The 26,288-nt window shown below is 41.7% G+C and overlaps 2 long non-coding RNA genes across 3 annotated transcripts in view; one reads left to right on the top strand and one right to left on the bottom strand.

Moving 5' to 3' along the window:
* Nucleotides 1-25,989, top strand: part of LOC105948246 — a 29,478-nt gene extending 3,489 nt beyond the window's left edge. Inside the window, exons 3-5 of one of the 2 annotated variants that reach the window (XR_004223118.1) lie at nucleotides 19,055-19,183; nucleotides 25,633-25,718; nucleotides 25,900-25,989. This is a non-coding gene — a long non-coding RNA (uncharacterized LOC105948246). Of the gene's footprint in view, nucleotides 1-3,649; nucleotides 3,693-19,054; nucleotides 19,184-25,632; nucleotides 25,719-25,899 lie in introns of those variants that run through there. The other variant, XR_004223117.1, reaches the window with a different exon arrangement.
* Nucleotides 18,761-20,788, bottom strand: LOC108648883. The gene is made up of 3 exons (XR_001925345.2): nucleotides 20,642-20,788; nucleotides 20,037-20,380; nucleotides 18,761-19,124 (listed from the first exon to the last, which is right to left on the bottom strand). It is a non-coding gene; the product is annotated as an uncharacterized LOC108648883 (long non-coding RNA).
* Nucleotides 25,990-26,288: the final 299 nt, after the last annotated feature.

The following is a 26,288-nucleotide window of genomic DNA, read 5'->3' as shown; positions in this document are numbered from 1 at the left end:
CAGTTTTGTGTTATACTTTGATTAGTTATATTGCTTGTGTTACCTTAATTTTGCAGTGTGACAAGTGATCAGGTAGCCTGAACGCAAGTCACATTTTTCATAATCACATTTTTCTTGCGTTTTTCAGTGCTTTTGTGAGTTTTCAGTTCTGTGTTGTACTTTGATTAGTTATATTGCTTGTGTTACCTTGATTTTGCAGTGTGACAAGTGATCAGGTAGCCTGAACACAAGTCAACACGGCATAATCACATTTTTCTTGCATTGTCCAGTGATTTTGTGAGTTTTCAGTTCTGCGTTGTACTTTGATTAGTTATATTGCTTGTGTTACCTTGATTTTGCATTTTTCAGTGGTTTCATTGCATTTTAGATTTGTGTTGCTGTTCATTTACTGTTCTTGCTTATTGATCTTGGTTGTATTTACAGAACTTTGCATGTGTTTTATTTCAATAGTAATTAGGTCATAATCACTTTTTTGTATATTCAGTGATTTTATTGCATTTTTATTTGTGTGTTGCTTTTTTTATTTGTGTGTTGCATCTACTGGCTTTTGCTTTTTTTTTTGCTTGTTCTGGATTGTTCCTGATTGTTCTTGGTTGTATTTTTTTTAGGGAGTTCAGAAGTTCAAGGGAGTTTAGAGGGGGGGAATTTGAAACCAACGCTGCTTTTTTTCTTAGCCAGATCTTACCTGTTTTTTTTTCTAGTGTCTGCCTTGCCTGTTTTGCAGTAGTTTATGTTTGCGTAGCTGTTAGATTTTTCTGGCTTCTGATCATATTCTGATTTACTTGATTTTTTGTGTGACTGATTGGGAGCATTTTGGACTAGGGTGTTATATTAGTTTGAAAATATTTTGTTGGCAACATGGCCAGAAAGTTGTTTTCAGTTGAAGAGGCTGCTGCACTGTGCATGGCCTCTAGCTCGGAGGAGTTCAGTGACTCTGATTCCGAGTATGTGCCCCCTGGTTCAGAGAGTGACTCCTCTACTCAGGAGTCATGGTGTATTAGTAGCATGGTTAGTGCTCTTGAGGAGCCCATGGAGGTAGAGGAGAGGGTGATGCTGCAGCTGGAGGAGAGCCTGCGTGGAGGCCTCCTTGTAATTTTCCCCCTGAGATCCCCCCTTTTACTGCAGTCGCTGGTGTTAAGGTGGACACCAGGAATTTTGAGCCTATTGATTTTTTTCAATTGTATATCACTGAGGTCATCCTACAGGATATGGTCCTCTATACAAATTTATACGCCGAGCAATACCTTACCCATAATCCCCTACCTAGGTATGTTCGAGCACAGGCATGGCATCCCACTGACATTGCCGAAATGAAAAAGTTCTTGGGACTCACTTTAGCTATGGGTCTCATAAAAGCAAATTCTTTGGAGTCCTACTGGGATACCACTACTGTGTAGTCTATCCCTGTTTTTTCTGCCACCATGCCAAGAAACCGGTATCAGCTACTGCTCCGGTTTCTGCATTTCAATAACAATGCAACGGCTGTACCCCCTGATGTGCCCGGCCATGACAGGCTGCATAAATTTAGGCCCCTTATAAATAGCCTGTCTGAGTGGTGTGGAGAAGTGTATACCCCTTCCCAAAACATTTGTATAGATGAGTCACTTCTCCTCTTCAAAGGGCGCATCGCATTTCGGCAGTACATCCCAAGCAAGCGTGCCCGCTATGGGATAAAATTTTACAAACTGTGCGAAAGCATTTCGGGGTACACCAGCTATTTCATGATTTATGAAGGCAAGGACTCCCAATTAGACCCCCCTGGTTGTCCCGTTGATTTGACTGTTAGTGGCAAAATTGCATGGGAGCTCATCTCTCCACTTTTGGGCCAAGGTTACCACTTATATGTGGATAACTTTTACTCTAGTATCCCCTTGTTCACTGCCCTATATTGTTTAGATACCCCAGCCTGTGGCACTATAAATCGTACCCGAAAGGGATTGCCCAGGGATCTGGTCTGCAAAAAACTTAATCGTGGAGAAGTTTATGCCCTAAGAAATGATGAGCTCTTTGCCATAAATTATTATGACCAAAAAAATGTATTCATGCTGACGACAATCCACGATGAGTCATTAACTGTGGTACGGAGAGTTGGTAAGGCCTGGTACAAAAAAGTTGGTATATACTTGATTCAAATGGCCCTTCGAAATTCATACGTTGTATATAAGGCAGCAGTACCAGGCCCCAAATTATCCTACTATAAATACTAGCTGCAGATAATCCCTGCCCTGTTGTTTAGTGGTGTAGAGGAGACAGTGCCTGAGATGCCCCCTAGTGACAATGTGGCCCGATTGATTGGGAAGCACTTTATTGATACGCTTCCACCCACACCTGGAAAAGTGTTTGCCCAGAAAGCTTGCGGAGTGTGCCGCAAAAAGGGTATAAGACAAGATACACGATACTACTGCCCTAAGTGCCGTCGCAACCCTGGGTTATGTTTCAAACCATGTTTTGAAATATACCATACTCGGCTGCACTATTGAAAGGGTAATAAATTGTTGTGCACTGATGGAATTTATAATAATTATTGGCATCCCGCTTTGTGCAAAATTAATATAATAGCCTTATTGTTTATGTATTCAGGTCAGAATTTTATGTCGTGGTTAGTTTGGGTGTTTCCTTACCTAAAATGTTATGTTAGGTTATGTATAGCCAACTGAGGTGTTGCGTGACGGACTGGGCCCCTAAAAATTTGTGGTGCGTGATGATCATGATGTTTCATCTTGCCTGCGGATGATTTCATCTCCCCTGCTGATGCCACAAGGTTTTTTTTTTACTGACACCTCATAAGCTACCCTTTCAGGGCAGTTGCTACGGCTATATGTATTTCTGGGTGACATTTTAGGTTTTACTAGTGTACAGGGCAGTACTAGTGTTTCAGGGTAGTTGCTAAAGCTATATGTATTTCTGGGTGACATTTTAGGTTTTACTAGTGTACAGTATTAGGTCTCCATGGAATATTTTTTTTTATTATTTTTGCACAGTTAGGGTCTTTGTTTGCAGTAGTGAAAAGAAAGTTATAGTTTGTTGGTAGATGGGAGTTAACATTTCAACACTTATGCTAATTGTAGTCTTTCTCCTTATTATGAGTAATAGTATTGTTCTGATGGCATAGCTCTTTTGGTTGGAGAGAAACTGGCGAATTCACAATTCATTAGCTCAGCTTTCAATGCAGATATTGAGGCCTTTATTTTGGGCAATATATATTTTGTTTTTGGTGCAGGCATTCAGCTTTTTTTCAGAATTGTGGTGCTATGCAACTTATGCATTAATTCATTATTTCACGTCACCTATTTAGCCACACCCCCCAACTGTCCCGCTTTATAGCGCATCCTGCTGTTCCGGATAGTTCAATGAATGTCCCACATTTCCGTAATAGATTACGGCACTGTGTTTGGGGGGCACTGTGTATGGGGGAATTGTGTATGGGGGCACTGTGTATGGGGGAAATTGGGGGCACTGTGTATGGGGGTACTGTCTTTGGGGGCAATTGGGGGCACTGTGTATGGGGGTATTGTCTATGGGGGCAATGTGTATGGGGGTACTGTCTTTGGGTGCACTTTCTATGGGTGTATTGTGTATGGGGGGGCAAAACTGGTACATAGTTATAACTCACTTATAACTGACTGCCTTCTTTCTATATTTTTATTAGATAGTACAGTATGAGGGTATAGCACATTTGCGTCTGATCCCGCCATTTCAACAATTCTGCATTTCAACAATTCTGCATGTAGGAAAGCAAGAATGGCGCTGCTGAATAGCTACAGGTGTGCACTTTCAGAAAACATATAGTTTGTGGGGGTATCTCATAAGTAAGGGGGTGTTTAGACTGAAAAACTGTATGGAGTGCACTTAGAGCGCAGCTCCAAACTTTCGAGCTGAAATTGCTCTTGTGTATTGCCCCTGTTTTGGGCTGTTTGGAGGCCGTGTCTTTTGGTGCATCCATGCATGTGGGGTATCGTTGTGTTCAGGACAAGTTGCAGATTGATATTTTAGTGGGTTTTTTTCGTTGTTATGGCAATTTCAGGGAGAAATCTAACTTTGGATCTTTTTTTTTCTTTATTTCAGGTCAAACCGCAAACTTCTACGGAGAACTGCGTCCACAGTTCTGCATGTAGGAAAGCAAGAATGGCGCTTCTGAATAGCTACAGATGTGCACTTTCAGAAAACATATAGTTTGTCACATAGTTATAGTCACAAGTAAGGGGGTGTTTAGACTGAAAGACTGTAAGGTGTGCACTTAGAGCGCAGCTCCAAACTTTCCAGCTGAAATTGCCCTTATGCATTGCCCCCTGTTTTGGGCTGTTTGGAGGCCGTGTCTTTAGGTGCACCCATGCATGTGGGGTATCGTTTTACTCGGGATAACTTGTTCTTTCATAACCTGCCTTCATTTGAAAATTTTCATTGGTGTTTTATTCTCAAATTTACTTTGGCCTTTGTGACTGTGATAGTGTTTCAGAAAAAAAAAATATATTTAAACATGGTATATGTTTTTACGCTATCTGTATGACAGGAGCTACATTTAGAGCAAAAACTACACCACAACTAAAATATAGAGGTGTGCAGTTTCTAAAAATGTGTGACTTATGGGGGTATTCCATTTCTGTCATAAGATATGCCATGTTAAAATAGAGATGGCCTTTTCATGTTTTTTTCGATGTAAAATTGCACAAAATGCTGTGTTATTATTGGGGTGTCTTCTGGACAAGAAAAGTGGGTTACCAATACATATTTGGTATTGTTGGATTCAGCAGAATCAGAATCGGGGCTTTTACAAACAGTAAAATTTTTGTAAGTTAATGTAATCGTTCTTGGAAAAAAAACACAAAATAAAAATACTTTTTTCTTTATTTCACTTTTTTTTTTAACATATTTCACTCAAAAAATGTGTTAAATCTTCAGAAAAAGTACAAAATTTTATTATAATGTTCAAGCCCAATTCGTTCTGGAAAAAACAATATATAACATGCTTTATTTCATGTAGGTTTTCTTGTCAAGAAACCAAAGCAAATGTAATGAGTGCAAAATGTCTAAAAACGGCTTGGCAGTAGATGCTCACTTTTGGGACAAATCGGCTGGCAGTGAAAGGGTTAATGGGACTGCACTAGGCAAATTCATAATGGAGAAGGACCTTGGGGTCCTTGTAGATAATAAACTTGGCTGTAGAAAGCAATGCCAGGCAGCAGCTGCAAGGGCAAACAAGGTTTTGAGCTGTATTAAAAAAAGGGGTATAGATTCACGGGAGGAGGGGGTTATTCTTCCCCTTTACAGAGCACTGGTAAGGCCCCATCTAGAATATGCTGTTCAGTTTTGGTCTCCAGTGCTCAAACGAGACATTATTGAGTTAGAAAGGGTCCAGAGAAGGGCAACTAAGCTGGTAAAGGGTATGGAAAGTCTCAGTTATGAAGAAAGACTGGCCAAGTTGGGTCTGTTTACACTGGAGAAGATGCGCTTAAGAGGTGACATGATAACTATGTATAAATATATAAGGGGATCATTTAATAACCTTTCTAATGTTTTATTTACCAGTAGGTCCTTCCAACGGACACGAGGGCACCCATTCCATTTAGAAGAAGGGAGGTTCCATTTAAATATTCGGAAAGGTTTTTTACTGTGAGAGCTGTGAAGTTGTGGAATTCCCTCCACGAATCAGTCGTGCTGGCTGATATATTATATAGCTTTAAGAAGGGGCTGGATGGATTCTTAGCAAGTGAGGGAATACAGGGTTATGGGAGATAACTCTTAGTACAAGTTGATCCAGGGACTGGTCCGATTGCCATCTTGGAGTCTAACCTGACTAATAGGGATGTAGCGAACTGTTTGCCGGCGAACTAATTCGCGCGAACATCGGGTGTTCGCAAGTCCGGAAGTTTGCAAACTTTCCGAGTATGTTCGCAATTTGGGTTCGCCTTAGCTGGCGCCAGACCAGCAGATACATGGCAGCCAATCAGGCAGCTCACCACTCCCTTCCATATATAAACCGAAGCCCAGCAGCCATTTTACATTCTGCGTGTGTGTTTGAAGAGATAGCGTAGGGAGAGAAGCTGTGCAGGGATTTGAGGGAGAGTTTAGGTAGCTTTGCTGAGTCTGACTAGTGATCTACTTTCTACTGCTCTGTATTAGCAGCATATAGGGAGAGAGCTGTCCAAGTGTGCAGGGATTTGAGGGAGAGTTTAGGTAGCTTTGCTGAGTCTGACTAGTGATCTACTTTCTACTGCTCTGTATGTAGCTGCTGTGGGCAGGCAGCTGTCCTGTGCTGATCATCTGCTGTAACCCAATAGTCCTTGTAAGGACTGCTTTTATTTTCTGATTACTGATACTCTAGTGTTCTTTTCATTGTGTACTGCAGCTCCGTCTGTGTGTGTTGGAGACAGGTGTGCTGCTCATAGTAGTGCAATAAGCACCAACCACACATGCACATCATTCTTTTTTTTTCGTATTTTTTTACTTTGCTACTGTAAATAGAGCCCAGTGCTATTAGTCTAGCTGTGTTGGGGACTGGTGTGCTGCTCCTAGTAGTTCACCACCAGCACCAACCAGAGATCACTTTTGTTTTATTATTATTATTATTTTTTTATCTTATTATTTAGATATTAGATATATATATATTAGATATATATATTAGATATAGATATTTAGATATTTATTTAGACATTCTGTCTAAAAATAACAATAATAATTCCGTGTCCAGAAACATCACCCACCTGAGTGACGTTTTTCCACCAGCAATACTATATCCACTACTGTATACTTTGCCATTGCAGGCCTTGTTGCCCACTGTCTTCTTCAACCAAGTGCCCTCTAGCTGTATGAGCTTTTTCACATTCTGTCTAAATAACAATAATAATTCCGTGTCCAGAAACATCACCTGAGTGACGTTTTTCCACCAGCAATACTATATCCACTACTGTATACTTTGCCATTGCAGGCCTTGTTGCCAGTGTCTTCTTCAACCAAGTGCCCTCTAGCTGTGTGAGCTTTTTCACATTCTGTCTAAAAATAACAATAATAATTCTGTGTCCAGAAACATCACCCACCTGAGTGACGTTTTTCCACCAGCAATACTATATCCACTACTGTATACTTTGCCATTGCAGGCCTTGTTGCCCACTGTCTTCTTCAACCAAGTGCCCTCTAGCTGTGTGAGCTTTTTCACATTCTGTCTAAAAATAACAATAATAATTCCGTGTCCAGAAACATCACCCACCTGAGTGACATTTTTCCACCAGCAATACTATATCCACTACTGTATACTTTGCCATTGCAGGCCTTGTTGCCCACTGTCTTCTTCAACCAAGTGCCCTCTAGCTGTGTGAGCTTTTTCACATTCTGTCTAAAAATAACAATAATAATTCCGTGTCAAGAAACATCACCCAAGTTGTTGTTGTTTTGTAAAAATAAAAAAAATGCCAGGCTAAGGCAGGCTGCCACACAGAGGCACTAGGGGCCGTGCTGCTATGATATCCTGTGGCCCTAGGAAATTGAGAAGTGTATTCCGAAGGCACTTACCCTAAACTCCAAAAATGCTGAAGAGGTCCCCTTGCCCGGCGTCTGACAGCTGGATTGTCTGCACTCTTAGCCCGCCAGCTTTTACCATACCAGCTGGTGGACTCTGAGGCCTTCCACAAATTTGTAGCAATTGGGACACCGCAGTGGAAGGTACCCAGCCGCAATTTTTTTTCACAGAAGGGAATACCACACCTGTACCAGCATGTGCAGAGCCAAGTCACCACATCTCTGTCATTTAGTGTTGGGGCAAAGGTCCATATGACTACTGACTCATGGTCTTCCAAGCATGGTCAGGGCAGGTATGTCACCTACACTGCCCACTGGGTGAAACTGGTGATGGCTGGGAAGCAGGGAATGCGTGGTTCAACAACAGTGGAGTTGGTGTCACCGCCACGGGTTGCATGCGGGTCTGCCACCACCTCTACTCCTCCTTTGCTCTCTAACTCGTCTTCTAACTCGTCTTCTAACTCGTCTTCTAACTTGGCTTCTTCCTCGGCTTCTTCCTCCTCTGCTGCTGTGTCCTCCTCCACACCTGTGCACCCCCAGCTCCCCATAGGCTATTCGACGTGCAAGGTACGCCGTTGTCATGCTGTCTTGGGCATGACGTGCCTGGAAAGCAGAAACCATACCGGATCTGCACTCCTGTCATCTCTGCACTCACAAGCCAATCGGTGGCTGACCCCACACCAACTGAAAATCGGAAAAGTGGTGTGTGACAACGGAAGCAATTTAACACATGTGCCCAGCATGGCACATGTTCTAAATTTGATAGTCCAATGGTTTGTCTCGAAGTACCCAGGATTGCAGGACATTCTCAGGCAGTCCAGGAAGGTGTCTGGCCATTTCAGACGTTCCTACACAGCCATGGCACGCCTTGCTGACATTCAGCGGCGGCACAAGTTGCCAGTCAGGTGTTTAATTTGCGACAGCCAGACTCGCTGGAATTCCACGCTAATGATGTTTGAACGTCTGCTGCAACAACAAAGAGCCGTCAACGAATACCTATTTGAACTGGGTGGTAGGACTGGATCTGCAGAGCTGGGGATTTTTTTCCCCCATTACTGGGTGCTTATGCGCGACGCCTGCAGGCTGATGCGCCCTTTTGACGAGGTCACAAATATGGTTAGTCGCATCGAAGGCACCATCAGTGACCTAATACCCTTTGCTTTTTTCCTGGAGCGTGCCGTGCGACGAGTGACAGATGACGCTGTAGACCAGTGTGACCAGGAGCATGAAGAGCATGATTTCTGGGCGGAATCACCAGAACGTTCCCAGGCACCTGCTGCAACGCAGGGAGAGGTGTCAGAAGTGGAGTCAGAGGAGGAAGGTGGCTTTGTGGAGGCGGAAGACCAACAGGAGCAGGCTTCCCGGGGGGCTTGTGGTCACCTTTTGGGGACCCCTGGTCTTGTACGTGGCTGGGAGGAGGAGTCCGTGGTGGATGACGACGTAGTCCTTGATAACGCGGAAGGGGAGATGGATACCTCTGCATCCAACCTTGTGAGAATGGGGTCTTTCATGCTGTCATGCCTGTTGAAGGACCCCCGTATCAAGAGGCTTCGGGAGAAGGACCTGTACTGGGTGGCAATGCTACTAGATCCTCGTTAAAAGCATAAAGTGTGTGTTGCTTGCCTGGTGCAAGGGTTCGGCATGTGGTGGAACGAGTGGACAGATTGTTGGGGGGGGCTGGGGAAGACCCGGTGGTCTTGGTACACATAGGTACCAATGACAAAGTTAGAGGAGGGGGGGAAGTCCTCAAGAACGATTTTAAAAAGCTAGGTGCGAAGTTGAGGGCGAGGACTTCCAAGGTAATTTTCTCAGAGATATTACCTGTGCCACGAGCAACATTAAGAAGGCAGCGGGAGCTTAGGGAGATTAATGCGTGGCTGAGAGATTGGTGTAGGGAGGAGGGCTTTGGGTTTCTCCAGAACTGGGCTGATTTCTCAATCGGCTACAAGCTCTTTGCCAGGGATGGGCAGCACCTCAATGATGATGGGGCAGCTGCTTTGGGGGAAAAGATGGCTAGAGGGTTGGAGGAGATTTTAAACTAGGAGTGGGGGGGGAGGGTGCAGAGGGAAATTCTGTGGTAGACAGGATAGATGAGGTAGTGGGCATAGTAAGGGAAAATGGGGGAGGAGACTTGCTTCGGGATACTGATAATGGCAGGGAGGCCCATAAGTTGTTTACACGTCATTCTCACGCCGGAACCAGTATTAAATGTATGTTTACCAATGCAAGGAGTCTGACTGGTAAAATGGGAGAGCTGGAGGTACTGGCGTTGGAGCGGAAATATGATGTGATTGGAGTTGCTGAAACTTGGTTGAATGAGTCTCATGACTGGGCAGTTAATATTGGGGGGTATACATTGTTTCGGAGGGACAGGGGCAAAAGAAAAGGAGGAGGAGTGTGTCTGTTCATTAAGCAGGAATTAAAAGCAAATATTAAGGAGGAAGTGATGGGGTTAACAGAGGGAGCTGAATCCTTATGGGTTGAGCTTCTCACAGATAGTAAAGAATCTACCAAACTAATTGTAGGGGTATGCTATAGACCCCCTAATGTAAGCGAAGAGGAGGAGGCCCAGCTCCTGTTGCAAATAGAAAAGGCTGCTAGTTTGGGGCAAGTGATAATAATGGGGGATTTTAATTACCCTGATATTGACTGGGGCAATAGTACTGCCAGGACAGTAAATGGGAACAAGTTTATAAACTTGCTGCAAGACAACTTTATGTCACAAGTTGTTGAGGAGCCAACCAGGAACCATGCTATACTAGATCTAGTGATCTCTAATGACCCAGAACGTATAGCAAATGTGCAAGTGGTTGAACCCCTGGGTAATAGTGACCATAATGTTATTTCATTTAATGTTTGGTGCAGGAAACAAATTTACACGGGGGCAACAAAGACAATGAATTTTAGGAAGGCAAATTTTAGTTCCTTAAGGGCAGCGCTTCAGGGCATAGATTGGGGCATTATGTTCTCTGATAAAAACACAGAGCAGAAATGGTTGTCATTTAAAATGATATTAAATCATTACTGTTCTCAATTTATTCCATTAATAAGAAAAAGTAGAAGTGTTAAGAATCACCCTATGTGGCTTAACTCTGAGGTAAAGAAGTTAATAGGGAGAAAAAGGAAAGCTTTTAAGAAATATAAGTCAGAGGGGACAGTAGCTGCATTTAATGATTATAAACACTATAACAAGTGTTGTAAAACAGCAATCCGGAAGGCAAAGATAGAAAATGAGGAGCGCATCGCGGCCGAGGCCAAGACTAACCCCAAAAAGTTTTTTAAGTATATTAATAGTAAAAAGATGCAGGTTGAGGGTGTGGCCCCATTGAGTTATAATAACAATATGGTTACAGCGGATACAGAAAAGGCAGATGTGCTTAACCAGTTCTTTTCTTCTGTGTATACAGTAGAGGAGCCAGTGGGCCAAGTCCCACCCAATAGCTTCACTGTTGCCTCAGCTCCAACTACACAGTGGTTGGCACAGGATATGGTGCTTAAAGGGTTACACACGATAAATGTAAACAAGGCACCTGGGCCAGATGGAATACACCCTCGGGTACTGAGAGAGCTAGGGGCAGAATTGCAGTGGCCCTTGTTTCTGATATTCTCAGACTCTCTTTCATCAGGTATGGTACCTAGGGATTGGAAGAAGGCGAATGTCATTCCCATATTTAAAAAGGGAGTAAGATCTCAGCCTGGCAATTATAGGCCTGTAAGTTTGACATCCGTGGTGGGCAAGTTATTTGAAGGCTTGTTAAGGGATCACATTCAAAATTATGTAGTGGAGAATGCCATTATGAGCAGTAATCAGCATGGCTTTATGAAGGACAGGTCATGTCAGACCAATTTAATTGCTTTTTATGATGAGGTAAGTAAGAAGCTGGACAGTGGGGATGCAGTAGATATCATCTATTTGGATTTTGCCAAAGCATTTGATACCGTTCCCCACAAACGACTGCTTTCTAAGCTAAGGTCTATTGGTCTTAGTGAAGCCGTTTGCACATGGATAGAAAACTGGCTACAGGATCGGGTACAGAGGGTGGTTGTTAATGGTACATTCTCTACTTGGAATAAGGTCCTCAGTGGGGTCCCTCAGGGTTCTGTACTGGGTCCACTTTTGTTTAATTTGTTCATAAATGACTTAGGGGAGGGTATTATGAGTAATGTATCAGTGTTTGCAGATGACACAAAACTCTGCAGACCAGTCAATTCTATCCAGGATGTGACATCCCTGCAGCAGGATCTTGACCAACTGGCAATCTGGGCAGCTAAGTGGCAGATGAGATTTAATGTGGATAAATGTAAGGTCATGCACCTGGGATGTAAAAATATGCAAGCCCCGTATACCCTTAATGGGACTGCACTAGGCAAATCCATAATGGAGAAGGACCTTGGAGTCCTTGTAGATAATAAACTTGGCTGTAGCAAGCAATGCCAGGCAGCAGCTGCAAGGGCAAACAAGGTTTTGAGCTGTAATAAAAGGGGTATAGATTCACGGGAGGAGGGGGTTATTCTTCCCCTTTACAGAGCGCTGGTAAGGCCCCATCTAGAATATGCTGTTCAGTTTTGGTCTCCAGTGCTCAAACGGGACATTACTGAGTTAGAGAGGGTCCAGAGAAGGGCAACTAAGCTGGTAAAGGGTATGGAAAGTTTCAGTTATGAAGAAAGACTGGCCAAGTTTGGTCTGTTTACACTGGAGAAGAGGCGCTTAAGAGGTGACATGATAACTATGTATAAATATATAAAGGGATCATATAATAACCTTTCTAATGTTTTATTTACCAGTAGGTCCTTCCAACGGACACGAGGGCACCCACTCCGTTTAGAAGAAGGGAGGTTCCATTTAAACATTCGGAAAGGATTTTTTACAGTGAGAGCTGTGAAGTTCTGGAATTCCCTCCCCGAATCAGTCGTGCTGGCTGATACATTATATAACTTTAAGAAGGGGCTGGATGGATTCTTAGCAAGTGAGGGAATACAGGGTTATGGGAGATAGCTCTTAGTACTAGTTGATCCAGGGACTGGTCCGATTGCCATCTTGGAGTCAGGAAGGAATTTTTTCCCCTCTGTGGCAAATTAGAGAGGCTTCAGATGGGGTTTTTTGCCTTCCTCTGGATCAACTAGTAGTTAGGCAGGTTATATATAGGCATTATGGTTGAACTTGATGGACGTACAGGTATGTCTTTTTTCAACCCAACTTACTATGTTACTATGTTACTATAAAGTGGCAGAAATGTTACCAACGTACCACAAGTCCGAAAGGATGCTGCATTTCAAAACCAGCCTGCAAAACATGTTGTACAATGCTTTTAAGGGTGATGTCACTCCACATTCCAGGGGCAGAGGTGCCGGTAATCCTCCCACGAGCACACCTGCAAGGACAATGCACTTTGGCCACTCTGTAACGTCAGACATGCAGTTTTTTCAGTCCAAGGCAGCGCCAGGACCCTTCTGGATCCAACCTCAGAGAACGCCTCGACCGGCAGGTAGCGGACTACCTGGCATTAACTGCAGATATCGACACTCTGAGGAGCGATGAACCCCTGGACTACTGGGTGCGCAGGCTTGATCTGTGGCCAGAGCTGTCACAATTTGCCATAAACTTCTTGTCTTGCCCCGCCTCAAGTGTCCTCTCAGAAAGGACCTTCAGTGCAGCAGGAGGGATTGTAACTGAGAAGAGAACTCGCCTAGGTCACAAAAGTGTGGATTACCTGACCTTTATTAAAATGAATGAGGCATGGATCTCGGAGGGTTACTGCACGCCGGAAGACTTGCATGACTCCACACACAGCTGTCCTTTAGCGTCCTCCTCCGCCACCATACAAACTAGGGTGCAAATCCTACTGGTATGAGGCATGGATCTCAGAGGGTTACTGCACGCCGGAAGACTTGTTCTGACTCCCCATGCAGCTGTCCTTCTCTGCACGCCGCATGACTCCACACACAGCTGTCCTTTAGCGTCCTCCTCTGCCACCGTACAAACTAGGGTGCCAATCCTACTGGTTTCATTTTAAGCCAAACTTTTTGGACAGGTAAATCCTGAGTTTTTCTGTCCTCTGTGCTTGGTACGCTATCTTAGTTTTTTTTAAAGGTTCCGCCTTGGGAATGGTTGTGATATCATTTATCTAACATATTTTTTCTGTCTTCTGTGCTTGGTACGCTATCTTAGTTTTTTTAAAGGTTCCGCCTGGGGCATGGTTGTGATACCATTTATCTAACATATTTTTTCTGTCTTCTGTGCTTGGTATGCTATCTTAGTTTTTTTAAAGGTTATGCCTGGGGCATGGTTGTGATACCATTTATCTAACATATTTTTTCTGTCTTCTGTGCTTGGTACGCTATCTTAGTTTTTTTAAAGGTTCCGTCTGGGGCATGGTTGTGATACCATTTATCTAACGTATTTTTTCTGTCTTCTGTGCTTGGTACGCTATCTTAGTTTTTTTAAAGGTTCCGCCTGGGGAATGGTTGTGATACCATTTATCTAACATATTTTTTCTGTCTTCTGTGCTTGGTACGCTATCTTAGTTTTTTTAAAGGTTCCGCCTGGGGAATGGTTGTGATATCATTTATCTAACATATTTTTTCTGTCCTCTGGGCTTCAGTGGCTGCGACAACAAAAAAACAAACTTTTTCAACATTTATCTAACATATTTTTTCTGTCCTCTGTGCTTCAGTGGCTGTGACAACAAAAAAACAAACTTTTTCAACATTTATCTAACATATTTTTTCTGTCCTCTGTGCTTCAGTGGCTGCGACAAAAAAACATAATTTTTCAGGAATGTACACATTCCTGATTTTTCAGGGTTCTGCAACAGCGGCAAAATCGTATCTTTTATGGTCACCACAGGTGATCAATAAAGTAGGACAAAACTGGGCCCACACTGCAGAATCAGTGTTTTTTGTTCACTTCACTGTACATTGAATTACAGTGCACGTGCGCACAAGCACTGTGACACCATTACAGAAACACACCATTACAGAAATATTCCCACCGACAGGACGAACGTCCTGGAGGTGACAAGCAACTAGTAAAAACTATTATTCGCTCACTTGACTGTATCATTAAAGCTTTTTGCGTTTTTTTTCGTTGCAGTAAACGCTGCGTTTTGTCTTTGCGTGTGAACCGGCCGTAACCTTTACACGACTTGATTGGCATGTAGACACCGGACGTTTTAAAGCAGTTTATTACACAAGTTTAGGAATGTAGTGTGATTTGTTCCCTTTACAGCACAAAACTCAACGCTGTGTCAACAACGTATTTTTCAGAGACATTTTTGCCCTTGATCCCCCTCTGGCATGTCACTGTCCAGGTCGTGGCACCCTTTAAACAACTTTAAAATCAGTTTTCTGGGCAGAAATGGCTTTTCTAGGTTTTAAAGTTCGCCTTCCCATAGAAGTCTATGGGGTTCGCAAAGTTCGCGAACGTTCGCACTTTTTGGCGGAAGTTCGCGAATGGGTTCACAAACTTTTTTTGTGAGGTTCGCTACATCTCTACTGACTAACAAATGACCTCCTATCGGCTAAAGCCAAAAAACACTACTCGCTACTAATACTTCTCGATCTCTCTGCTGCTTTTGACACTGTGGATCACCCTCTTCTCCTCCAGTCTCTCCGCTCTCTTGGCCTTCGTGACACTGCCTTAATAAATTCAGATATCAGCATTCAGATGAAATTTAAAGCTAAATGAGAGGATAATATCTCTCAAAGATAGTGTGTAGAGGGAGAACAATAGCGGCCCAAGTACAGAGCCTTGGGGTACCCCCACATTAAGTGGAACTGGAGATGAGGTTTTTTTTGCATAGGAGACAGTGAAGGATCGGTAAGAGAGGTAAGAAGAAATCCAGGATGCAGCCTGATTACGGATACCAATCGAATGCAGAATTCACATCAGGAGGGAGTGGTCAACTGTATCAAACGCAGATGATAGATCAAGAAGGATTAGTATAGAAAAGTGACCTTTGGCTTTGGCAACCTGAAGATCATTTGTAACTCTGCACAATGCCATCTCAGAAGAGTGCACAGGCCGAAAACCAGATTGCAGCATGTCCAACAGATTATGGGCGTTTAATAATACGGGTGAAGACGATACATTCTAAGATTTTGGAGGCAAGCGGTGGCTGTTTTATTTTTTGGCTATAACCCGTTGTACTGTTTTATCATTGATCCTAAATAAACGTAATAGTTTAATTAATTTTTAAAGTGAAAACTTTATTTTGATAGACAAAACATAATCCTTGCAGTATAGTAGAAACTATTAAACAGCAGTCCCATATTAAATACAAACTTAAGCATAGGCTTATTAGCATTTTTAACATTATATTTCATGCATATGTGATACCCATTATTTGAATAAATCATTAGAATGAATCTTAGCTTGGATTTGCTTTAAAGTTTACATGATTATATATAATAGTTCAGGGTCTATTTACTTCATGATATGGGTAGTCAAATAGGACAGTGAGTCATAGAACAAAGAGATCATTACTTATTATGCATTTAAAGACATGACATCAGCATCAAAGGAAAATAATAGGTTGCACAAGGGTATAGCTGACACTCAAAACTAAAATAATTGCATTTCATTTGGTATTAACTAAATAACAGAAAATATAGAGTTCAAAATCCCTGCAGAACTGCAGAAGAACGTAAAAATATATTAGAAGTAAATGGATCTGAGTGCTGGCTAACAAAAAGTCTCAACTACAGAAACATTATTGTCAGTTAAGTGTTGGTAAAGTAAGTCATTTAATCTGTGTATCCTCCAGCACCACAATAATATTACACAATGAGGCAATCTGGATTCACCCTTGTACTGGCACTTTTAAATTACATATACACAGTATATTGTGAGTAGGTCCCCAATTTCAGTTTAGCCTACTTCTTTGTTAAAGGAGAAATAAAGGTAAAAACTAAGTAAGCTTTATCAGAAAGGTCTATGTAAATACAGCCATAAGCACTCACAGAAACACTGCACTGACTTCTCTGAAAAAAGATTTGCTGTATTTGTAATTCCTGTGCCAGAGACACGCAGCTCTCTGTTCTCTGCTCTCTCCTGCACCCCCCTCCCTCAAGAATGCTAAGAACTCACTCTACCCCTTATGAATGTGGATCTGACCCAATTAGCAGGAAGCTGACTCATAGTCTTACAAACTGAGCATGTTCACTTGGTCTGGGTGTCTGTGCAGGAGTGAGGCATTATGGGAACTTTCTTTACACAGCTCAGTGTTTTTTCTTCCTGTTTGGCTTCTGATCTTCTGAACAGGTGAAATATGGGGAGACTTAAGGGCACTATTGAGACAACTGAAGGTATGCCTGCAGCTTGAGATTAACTCTTTACTAGCCTTTCCTTCTCCTTTAAGATTTCATTTAAGCTAAACTTTCGTTTAAGCTAAAATCTGTTCTAATACATAGAGTGTTTCATGGGCTATTATAAATGAGCTGGGGTTGGACTTGGATTCTAGGTAAATTAAGTAGGGATACCCCGAATCCTTCATGAAAGATTATACGGAATACTGAACTGAATCCGAATCCTGATTTACATATGCAAATTAGGCTACGGAGGAGTTAAAGAGAAATTTAAAAAAAAGGAAAAAAAAATCAGCTTCCATGTTTATGTGATAAAAAGTCACATGATTTTAAGGATTCAGATTTGGTTTGGCCAGGCATGTGGATTTGGCCAAATCCCATTCCTGCTGAAAAAGGCCAGATCTTGGTCAAATGAAGAACCCAATTCTGGATTCGATACATCCCTAAAATTAAGGGGCACATTTACTAAAATGCGTTTTTTTTAAGACAGTGAATAGGGGGGTCATTACCATAATATTTAAAAAGTTAATGCCCTGGACTCTCCTTTATGAAGGAGGATCATTCTGGAAGCATTGTTTAATACAGAATATAAGGGAGAGCGATGGGAGTTAGCAAGGCCATTTAGTAGCAAGTTGCAGTAGTTTAGTAGAGTAAGGGGCTGATTTACTAACCCACGAATCCGACCCGAATTGGAAAAGTTCCGACTTGAAAACGAACATTTTGCGACTTTTTCGTATGTTTTGCGATTTTTTCGGATTCTTTACGAATTTTTCGTTACCAATACGATTTTTGCGTAAAAACGCGAGTTTTTCGTATCCATTACGAAAGTTGCGTAAAAAGTTGCGCTTTTTCGTAGCGTTAAAACTTACTCGAAAAGTTGCGCATTTTTCGTAGCGTTAAAACTTAAAAGGTGCAAAGTTTCGCGTAAGTTTTAACGCTACGAAAAAAGCGCCAACTGCCTACCAATGCTACCTCAAACTTAACCTAGCTAAAACAGAGCTCATGGTCTTCCTGCCCAAACCTAGCCCTTCTCCTCCTTTCACCATTACTATTGACGGCATGTCCATTAACCCTGTTAATTCAGCACGCTGCCTTGGGGGTCGTCTTTGACCAGTCCCTCTCCTTCTCTAACCATATTAATAACACTGCCAAAACCTGCCGCTTTTTCCTCCGCAATATTGCCAAGATATGCCCCTTCCTTTCACAAGTATCAGCTAAAACACTAATCCATGCCCTTATCCTTTACCGCTTAGATTACTGCGATCTCCTACTAACCGGCCTCCCAGACTCCCACCTCTCTCCCCTGCAATCAATCTTAAACTCTGCTGCCAGGATCCTCCTGCTCTCTCCTAAGAGGGAACCTGTTCAGCCTCACTTAAGCTCTCTGGCATGGCTGCCTGTTAAGCAAAGGATAGCTTACAAAATCCTTCTGCTAACATTCAAAGCCCTTCACTCCTCTGCTCCTCACTACATTTCTTCACTGATTCTCTGCACGTTCCTGGTCATCTCCTCCGCTCCTCTCAGAGCCTCCGTCTTTTTACACCATCCACACCCACTGTGCTTTCTCATCTTAAACCTTTATATCTCTCTGCTCCTTACCTCTGGAACTCTATCCCTGAATCTTTCTGTAGGGAACACTCACCCACTCTCTTTAAGATTAAACTCAGATGCTACCTTCTGGAGCACTAAAACATTATTTTACCCAGTCCTGCGCTTAAGAGCAAATGCCCATACCTGGTGCACTCTTACCTTCCAATTTGTGCCTATATGTTACCCAACCACTTAGTCTGTAAGCTCTACGGGGCAGGGACCTCCTTCCTACGGGGTCTCATACCACATGGCACTTATTCCCTGTTTATTTATACTTATTTATTGTATTTACTATAACACTTGTCCTCACTGTGTGTAATTGTGTATATTGTAAGATTGTACAGCGTTGCGTACCCTTGTGGCGCTTTATAAATTAAGTTATACATACATACATACAACGCTACAAAAGCATTAATATATTTTATGTAGGTCTGGAACTGAAGGTGGTCCTTCCAAAAAGGTTTTCTTCAGCACTTATGAGGAATTACTCATGCCTCTTATCCATGGAGACTGCATGACTGGTGTCACTGGAGTATTTGATTCGGACAGAAATGTCACCAAAGTTAGGTCTAATGACACTCATAGAAATGTATTTTCCCTTGCAGAGAAGCTCATTATTAATGAAATACAATGTTTTGTAAAATAGATCCAAGGTTCAAGAGGTCACTCGACTGTACAGTCAGCAAGCCAGCTCCGCAGAGAACCCCAACAATCGCCTGGAATGGAAAAGAGAGTGTTTATTGTTGATGATAATGCAAGACAGTGTCCTGAAAATGTAAGTGATTATGCTGTATTTTCTGATGATACCATTGACCCTGGTAATGATAACAATGCTAACCCCTCAGAATGGCCACAACAAACACTTGTTAAACATAAGGTCAAGTCCACAAATACTACTGTTACCCCAAAAATAATTCAACCTGAAAAAAATCATTCCCATACCTCAATTACCAAATATCTCTCATGAAAAAAATGCATGTTGTTCATCTTGATCTGTGTATCGCCACAACATCTGACAACAAGAGTCAGGTATGACAAGCCTCATACGAGGTAGCTCTGTTAAAGATGCATGAGCATTACTTAAAGGTCCAGGAGCAACATATTTCTATGTTGGAAAAACAAAATGCCATTTTAGATAACATGAGTAATTGTCAACAGGACTTGAACAAAAAGTTGCTAAGTGTTACAGATAGCAGTCGAGTACTGCCAACACGCTCTTGTAGGAAAGATAGTGCTGGTAGCTCAGCCAATTTCACAAAAAAAAATAATTTGCCATGTTTTGTTGAAATGCTAAGGGGCAGATTTGTTTATAGTGTTTAATTAGAGTTCCTCACTGTAAATTTTCAAGAAAAGAGTTTTTTTTATTTTTCATGGCAAAATTTGGTATTAATCAATAATGTTACTAAACATTAGTCCTATTAGATTATAGTGCTATGTAAATAAACATTTCTCTTTTTACTGTTAATGCAGAAATGTTGCATATTGCCACTCACTACTGCTGAGCTCAATAAAATAAATGAGCATTTTTTTGGAAATGTGCAACTATTTACACTGGAAATAAAAACAGTATTGTTTGAGATGTTGTTTTGTGTTTCTTTTTTATATTAGAAAAGATTGTAGGTACTTACACGCAAAGTAATTGTTTACGAATTCTGCCCGTACTCGATTGCCTCTGTCATCTGCACTTTGTATACAATGTATGGGATGAATTGGGTCATTTAGGTCATCAGCCACAAACCCAGGCAATCCATGCCGGTTGGCAATATTGTGAAGTACAGCACAGGCTTCTAAAATTTGCGCCACTTTACTGGGGCTGTACATCAGACTTCCTCCCGGCTTTTCAGAACCCCAAATGTTTTCTCAATTACAGACTTCGCTCTGACATGTGCTTCATTAAAAGCAGATTCTGCCCTTGTATGCGGCCTGGGTATCGGAGTCATTAGACACCGATAACAAGAGTAGCCAGCATCTCCTGAAATAAAATAAGATATAATAAGTTGCTGAAATCAAGCTGCTTTCAGTCTCCCACTGTGAAAAGAGGGACCGCTTGTAACGGATGTGACAGTGTGAGACTGATAGCTGACACTACAAGCAGAAGCTTTCAGTCTCCCATTGTCAAAAGAGGGCCACTTGCAATTGCAACCCATGCTTATGGCAGGCAGGCCCTGGTTTCACAGCGGGAGACAGAAAGCAAATCTAGGAAACTTCTGATAGACATGACACAAATACTTACCAAAAAGTCATTCATAAAGCATTTGTCCAATTTGAAAATCAGCATATAGTCTGGACTGCTTGAGAATGTAAGCATCATGTGAGGAGCCTGGAAATCCTGCACAATACTCATATAGTTACATAGTTACATAGGGTTGAAAAAAGACCAGAGTCCATCAAGTTCAACCCATCCAAGTAAACCCAGCACACACAACCCACACCCACCAATCCATACACCCACATACACAAACCAAACATACAACCACCAACACTAACTGTAGATATTAGTATCACAATAGCCTTGGATATTCTGATTGTTCAAGAACTCATCCAGGCCCCTCTTAAAGGCATTAACAGAATCTGCCATTACCACATCTCTAGGAAGGGCATTCCACAACCTCACTGCCCTCACCGTGAAAAACTACCTACGCTGCTTCAAATGGAAGCTCTGTTCCTCTAATCTAAAGGGGTGACCTCTGGTGCGTTGATTGTTTTTATGGGAAAAAAGAACATCCCCCATCTGACTATAATCCCCTCTAATGTACTTGTACAGAGTAATCATGTCCCCTCGCAAGCGCCTCTTTTCCAGAGAAAACAACCCCAACCTCGACAGTCTAACCTCATAGTTTAAATCTTCCATCCCCTTTACCAGTTTAGTTGCACGTCTCTGCACTCTCTCCAGCTCATTAATATCCTTCTTAAGGACTGGAGCCCAAAACTGCACTGCATACTCAAGGTGAGGCCTTACCAGGGACCTATAAAGAGGCAAAATTATGTTTTCATCCCTTGAGTCAATGCCCTTTTTTATACAAGACAGCACTTTATTTGCTTTAGTAGCCACAGAATGACACTGCCTGGAATTAGACAACTTGTTATCAACAAAAAACGCTAGATCCTTCTCCATTAAGGAAACCCCCAACACACTACCATTCAGTAGATAGATCGCGTTTATATTATTTCTACTAAAATGTATAACTTTGCACTTATCAACATTGAACCTCATTTTCCAGTTTGCTGCCCAGTTTTCCAATTTTGTCAAATCGCTCTGCAAAGCGGCAGCATCCTGCATGGAACTCATAGTTTTGCATAATTTTGTGTCATCAGCAAAAATAGAAACAGTACTGTCTATGCCCACCTCCAGGTCATTAATAAACAAGTTAAAAAGCAAAGGACCAAGGACTGACCCCTGCGGTACTCCACTAACCACACTGGTCCAATTAGAAAATGTTCCATTTACCACCACTCATTGTAATCTATCCTTCAGCCAGTTCTCTATCCAATTACAAATCTTATGTTCTAGGCCAATATTCCTTAATTTGATCATTAACCTTCTGTGAGGTACTGTATCAAACGCTTTAGCAAAGTCCACTTTTATTCAGCCATAAAGGTTTTGCTTTGCAATGCCTCTCCTTGCTTACAAAGGGAATATACTGTTGTGTATACCTGCAAAGTTTTAAAGATGTTCCATTTTCCTTCTGTGTCTAACCCCATGAAAAGCATTTCCCAGTTGACACATTGCAGAGATGCCCTTATACTGGCAAAGTCTGCACGTCTAAAATTGAGCGTTTTAGTTACTCCCTTATAGCGCTGTCTCTGCAGCATTATCTCAAAGGAGACCATGTTGTGATCACTGTTCCCCAAATCCTCACCCACACAAATGTTAGAGATGAGTTCATTATTATTAGATATTACCAGCCATTAAAGTCCCCCATAATAACAACTTGACCCAGTTTTGAAGCCTCCTCCATTTGCAACAATAGCTGGGCCTCATCCACCTCATCTATACGGGGTGGTTTTAGCATACACCAATGATCATTTTCTTTGTGACCTTCAGCCCTACTGAAATTTCTACCCAAAGAAATTCGACGTTTTCATTGGTGATGTCTTTATTACATGGCTTTAAATCTGACTTTACATAAAGACAAACTCCTCCACCCTTTTTAATCTCTCTGTCCCTCCTAAAAAGTGTATAACCAATTAAATTCACAGCCCAGTCACATTTATCATCCCACCAGGTCTCAGTCATACCAATTAAATCATAATTTTCAATACATGCAATAGCTTGCAGCTCCCCTAATTTACCCGACAAGCTTCGCGCATTAGCCAGCATGCAGCGGAGATTACTACTTCTCCCTCTAATGTTTACATTAGCTAACGGAGAGTTAGAGCCAAGGCAAATATTAGACTGTTTTCCTTGTAACAGAAGCTCCTTATCTGATAAACTATATGCCCCCCTCACTCCTCCCCCACAACCCTTTGCTAGTCCCCCTGCCCCGTCTGCACTAACTTTCCTATAGAACTCTAGCTCACCCACCACCCCCTTGTCTAGTTTAAACACTCCTCCAACCTCTTAACCATTCTCTCCCCTAGCACAGCAGACCCCCTTCCATTGAGGTGCAATCCGTCACGGCTGTATAGATTGTACCCCAAGGCAAAGTCAGCCCAGTGCTCTAGGAACCCAAACCCTTCCTTCCTACACCAAGACTTTAGCCACGCATTTAGCTCCCTAAGCTCCCGCTGTCTCCCTAAACTTGCACGTGGCACCGGCAAAATTTCCGAAAAAATGACATTGGAGGACCTTTGCTTAATCTTAGAGCCTAGATACCTGAACTCACCCTTTAAGGTCCCCCACCTACTGTTCATTTTGTCGTTAGTACCGATATGTACCAAGACAGCCGGGTCATGCCCAGCCCCTCCTAATAATGTGTCAACCCGATCAACCACATGCCGAACCCTGGCACCAGGAAGACAGCAAACTGTCCGGTTGAAGCGATCCGCTTGACAGATTACCCTGTCCACTTTCCTCATGCAATTCATGTTAGTGTCACAGACGATTTGTATATTGAGAAAATGGTAACTTTTGCGACACCGGAAAATATACTCTGTCTAGGGGGGATTAAATGCCACATGGGTGTAATCTACGGCACCTAACACATTTGGGATGCCAGTCACACAATAGAACTGTCTTTTTATGGTGTTCCAGTCATTTCTATTGGTGGAACACTGGATATAATTACCAGACACTGAACGTATTGCATCCTGGACCTGGCCAAGGCACCGTGAAAATGTGGGCTGTGACACTCCACCATATATCCCTCCAACTTTCTGAAATCTTCCTGTGGCACAAAAATAAAGGGAGCACAGATGTTTGACAATGCCAGGAACAGCATGGCTTCTGTGTGTTAGTGGCTACAGATACAGCTCCAGCACCTCATTCAGGCTATAGATTGCTGCTCTATTTAACCTATAGCACCTCACTATTTCCTCCTCTGATAATCCTCTAGAGTTGATCTTTCCTTGAAAACTAGAGGATGCATGACTCTAGGATGATCACATACTCATGCAATATGAGTAGTAACACATGCGAAATTACTTTGATGAATCAGTTCTTAATTATGGAACAATTTTCAGTACAGTAATTTCCAGAACGGTAGTTTTCAGAAAGTAATGGTTACGTGTCTAATAGTGTGTGCTAATATCGCGTGCTACGAAATAACGCATAAATATATTGCATGCTTTAAAATAACTCTTGAAAATGTTTTATTGCAGCATAAATAACGACAACAATCACTTCTTAATTCAGTCTTTTTTGTGAATCAATCGTTAATTCTCCAAATATAAGAAGTGATAATATTTTTAAAACATGCTGAAAATAACATTTGTTTTTTCTATGCGTTAAGCATTAACAACCTGTAGTGAATCAGCCCCATAGCAGCAACAAATCTCTTCCAATCCAGTCAGCACACAAAACGCAAGTACAGAAAAAAAAGACTTAGGGCAGTGGCACACGGGGAGATTAGTCGCCGCGATAAAGCTTCATACCATGGGCAACTGATCTCCCTAATGTGCCACTGCCCTAAGGGGTGTGGTTGTATCTATAATCACTGAATGTGTAATTGCTATGTTACTATTCTGTCCAGTCAACAGTGTGGGGTGGGAAAATACCTTCTTATAAAGGATGCCATTGTTAACCAGGGAAAAGCTTTTTATTCTTATACTTACATTTACCAATCTTTGACACCAATTTTAACATTCAGAACAATACATATTTTTGTTCAAAGAAAAAATTACTCCATGCATAATTTGCAGAAATGTAACAATGTCTGTGAGAATGTACTGCTCTGTATGTGACAGGTAAAAGTTATTAGCATCCAGATACATTCTTTTTTGAAAAATGTAGCTCTGCCATTTTGCTCTTGGCTCCAGGCAACCCTGTGCCACCCTGAAAGGTGCAAAGTACAAATATATTTAAATTTCTGTACTGCACTTGTGCCTAGTTTTATTATGTGTAGGGGACAACTTGGCCCACACCAGTCATTCTATCTTTCATTCTCCTATAAAAATAAAGTACCATTGCCCTAAGCTATCAAACGTTAAATGTGTGTATCCCCCAATAAAAAAAAAATCCTGTGTTTAGATTTGGTTGACAGAATCCAAAAAAGCTATCTATTCAACCACTAAAAGTCTTGTAATTTGGATAAAGTTCCAGTCTGGATTGTTGTAATCTGGACATAAAAGAAATAATAGTAACCAAATCTGGGAGTGTCAAGAGTCTCCCATCTATTCAAAAACTAACTCCTTATCTTGAGCACAGTGACATTTCTACCATAGAGGCAGGGGGTGCAAGAGTTTTTAGGTAAGGTGCAGGTGCCATGAGTGAATTGGGGGTGCTAGCCAGACTGCTGGTGCCACAAAACACTAATAGCTTCTACATCATTTCCTGCTGCTGCCATTTTTGTTTGAGAAGTGGGAAAAAAAAAACATTTTTTTATCATTTCTTCATAAAGTACAGTTTACTGTTCACAAATAATGCTTCATCTTTGCAAAATCACTGTGCTAGGACTCTAGCATTGTTATATTTACATTTACATTAAAAAGGCCTACTCTGGAGTTATGTTTACAATCATCATAGTCAGTTACAAACCCTGATTCAGACTAGAAGTTATGTGTATTTAAGTATAAGCTATGCAACATTGAATTTAGCCAATTAAAAGTAAGAAACCGTTTTTGCAGAGCTCATTTATTTGCAAGGAATGACTGAAGTACAAACTTCTATAAAGTTTACTGGAACCATGAAAGGGAAAAGAATGACTAATCAGGTAATTACTTTTTATCCTAACTGAAACTGCAAGATTTAGAGCCTTCTCACATGACACAATCCTCCCCCTTTGTGATAGATTACATTTCAGATTTTAGAGATTACAAGGCCCGAAAGCAATAAACTGTATGGTATGGTGACTTATGCAATTTTCTTTAATGGTTTTATATTTCCCTTCATAGGACCAGGAATGGAAAAATGCTGATACCAGACAATGCAGAGTATACCATACTGTTGTCAAAATAAACAATAGCAGGGAAATAAAGGGGCTGTTCTTGGAGAAGGTATGCTATGGCAACCAAATGGTCTCTGTACCACATAGTGAAAATGAATCAAACATGTATGTATGTATATCTTTATTTATAAAGCGCTACTTATGTACGCAGCACTGTACAGTAGAATACATTAATACAAACGGGGTTATTAAGATAATAATAGCTAAATACAAAGTATAACAATAAATACAAGATACAGTTGCAATAAGTTAAGAGTCAAAGACACAAGAGGATGGAGGTCCCTGCCCTGTATAGCTTACAATCTATATGGGAGGGTAACTTACAGACACAAATAG

This window comes from Xenopus tropicalis, chromosome 1, assembly GCF_000004195.4.
Source record: "Xenopus tropicalis strain Nigerian chromosome 1, UCB_Xtro_10.0, whole genome shotgun sequence".
NCBI classification, from domain to species: Eukaryota; Metazoa; Chordata; class Amphibia; order Anura; family Pipidae; genus Xenopus; species Xenopus tropicalis.
This window is presented reverse-complemented; position numbering and strand designations above follow the sequence as displayed.